Source organism: Myotis lucifugus, unplaced genomic scaffold (assembly GCF_000147115.1).
Source record: "Myotis lucifugus unplaced genomic scaffold, Myoluc2.0 scaffold_366, whole genome shotgun sequence".
Classification (NCBI taxonomy): domain Eukaryota; kingdom Metazoa; phylum Chordata; class Mammalia; order Chiroptera; family Vespertilionidae; genus Myotis; species Myotis lucifugus.
In genome coordinates this window covers 985378-988222 of record NW_005871414.1, presented here as the reverse complement: position 1 = coordinate 988222, position 2845 = coordinate 985378, and the positions used below count along the sequence as shown (strand labels likewise).

At 51.9% G+C, this 2845-nt stretch overlaps 1 protein-coding gene across 10 annotated transcripts in view; it reads left to right on the top strand.

Moving 5' to 3' along the window:
- Window positions 1-2845, top strand: part of FLNB (filamin B) — a 134852-nt gene that overhangs the window by 48107 nt on the left and 83900 nt on the right. The gene's annotated exons all lie outside the window — the stretch shown is intronic.

Genomic DNA, 2845 nt, shown 5'->3' with positions numbered 1-2845 from the left:
TCTGCTGGGGTTCAGAGGTGGCCTGGTCTGGAGCAGTGTAGAAGTCCATGCACGTTTTGCATCCGCTCTCCAGCAGGCAGCACTGCCTGTCATTCAGCACTGGGGGTGTGAGGGTAGGGAGGTGTGTGTGTGGCAGCTGGTCCAGGTGTCCAGGCTGTGGGACCCGCAGGGAGCAAAATGACTCATCCCTGCCTTTGTGGAGCTGACGCTGAGCGGAGGAGGCAGCCCAGCCCAGGTGGTTTTAGCACAGTTGCAGGTGCACTGAAAGAGGAGGGCAGTAGCCTGGTCTAGAGAGGGTCTGGGGGGAGAGTTCCAGACCAGGTGGGCCAGGGCCAACGAGGGAAGGTGAACCCCCGGCAGTGTGAAGCCAGAAAGTCCAGGAGGAGCCAGACCTGGCCCAGGTGGGCTGCTCTTTGTACCATATTCTCTGTAGGAAGGTCTGATGCATGACCAGTCGTTCTGTTCCTGGGTGACTCTTGGTTCCTCTTTGGCTGCCCTCTCAGGCCACGTTGGTCTCCTAAACTACTCAGCTCAGATGTGTCCCCCTGTGCGCCTCCCTTACATGTCCTGGGTTCACGTGTCCTTACATGTTCAATGTTGTGCCTCGGCCTCCTCTTGGAACCAGAGACGAGGGACCGCAAAGTCTCAAGACCTATGAGTTGCTTGACTCAGAGAAGTGACATATTAAACATTTTATCCTCCTGTTAATTCACGAGGTACTTTTTTCCTTTTGCTTTCTTCTTGCACACAACACTGGGATTATAGCTTCTGGCTCTGGGGAAGAGTGTTTGGCACATAGCAGGTACTAGGAAGTTAGGTGAATAAAGTAGGGGAAGGAGGTAACATTAATGCCTACTGCATACCGGACATTGTGTTTTGCTCATGGCATTCTTTGCCACTTGCTCTTTTAAAAATATATATATGTATATATGTATGTATGTATTTCAGAGAGGAAGGGAGAGGGAGATAGAAACTTCAATGATAAGAGAGAATCATTGATTGGCTGCCTCCGGCATACCCCCTACTGGGGATCAAGCCCTCAACCCAGGCATGTGCCCTGGCCGGGAATGGAACCGTGACATCCTGGTTCATAAGTCGATGCTCAACTACTGAGCCATGCTGGCCGGGCAGACCCACTGTGAAGTGTTGACTGTGATCATTGCCATTTGGTAGGTGAGGAGAAATAAGGCTCAGAGAGAGTGGACAGATTGTTCAAAGTGACATTGCTAGCCGAGCTGCTGTTCCAGAACCTGCACTAGCCACAGTGCCTCTCAGTGGGTAACAGAGACGAGAGGGCAGGGAGCAGAGCCTGTGGCAGTATCTCCCCAGCTGGCCGAGTCGCGTGCCGAGTATGGGGGGTGAATTGTCCCAGGCACAGTAGAAGGAGGTTTTCTGAAACCCCTACTCCTCCTTGATTCCTGCACAGGCACGTGGCTATTTCCGACCCCATAGCAAGCTGCACTGTGGCCAATGGATGACCTGCTTACCTAGGAGAGCAGAAGTGTGGAATGGAGTCTGCTCAGGCTTGTCCTCCCGGGCCCCGCCCCATTGCCCCGGTTAATTGGTACAGCCAGGAGAGAAGGTCGGCACAGTACACATAGTAGGTGCATAGATGGTTGTGTGGATCCGACCCTCCTGATACAGTAGAGAGGCGAAAGATCACCACCCCCTTACCTCTGCAGAAGTTGCTCACAAAAGCGCTGTTTTCAAGATGCTTCTGAAGATGGCCTAAAAATAGCTGCTTTCCACCCCCGTAAATGCGTCCATTCCAGAATTTTGCTTAACAAGGCCTGGAGAACTGATGTGCTGAAATGACGTGAAAACATTCCACCCTAGAATTTGCAGTAGCTCAAGTTAACTTTCTAGCTATTAAAAAAAAGGGGTGGGGGCGGGGGCTCTGCCCTCACTTCTGAGCAATGCTGGGTGATTTTAAGTACTTCCAGAAGGTGGATGTGGTTTGAGGGTCAGTGTTGCCCAGAGCCAGGACCAGTTACGTGGGGATTGTGATTGGTTGTGATTTGGGGAGTTGAAACTTGTGGACGGATTCCAACCCCCTGCCAATCTCAGCAGATTCCAGGAGGTGGGGTGGGCGTGGTGGCGTTGGCTTGTTGTGCTCCTGAAAGAGGCTCACCAGCTCTCCTGCCAGAGAGGCTTCTGGCTGACGGCTCTGCCTCCACACTCAGCATAAACATCGCAGAACACACTCGGGTCCGGGAATTCTGTGACCTGCTGTGCTGGGCAGACATCGGCACCGTGATGCTGTGTGGCATTTCATTTTCAGGGCTTTGGGAGTCTCCCGTTTCATGTGGGTGGGGATGGGGAAGGCTTGGGCAGGTCACCGTCTTCTTATGGTTCCAAGAGTTTGGGGAAACATTTGAACCTTGAATCACTTGAACCGTCACCTGCCATAATCACTCTCGGACTGAGGATGGCTGTCCCTCCAGCCTCTTAGACCAGCAGGACAAAAGTATCGTTTATCCCAGTGCGACCTTAACGGGGGCTTCCCCCTTTGGACACCCACCTCACATTCATTGGAAACAGAAGTTCTGGGCATTGTATTTTTCAGAAATTTGGCTCAGACTTTTACTGGGTCATATTTCCCCCCAAATCTTTTTGAAAAAGATTCACGTCTCATTCCTTGAGACCAGCATGCATGCATAAGCTGGGTAAAGACAGAGCAAACTGGTTTCATGGTTTGATTTGTGAAAGAAGTCTGCAAGTTTGCATTTGAAAAACATTTAATGCACGACTGAGGGAAGTTTGAACTTTGCAGACTGATGCCTGTGGCTGGATGAGACTTGGGCCTGTGCAAGGCCAGCCCCTCCCCCCCACCTTTGCACCCCTG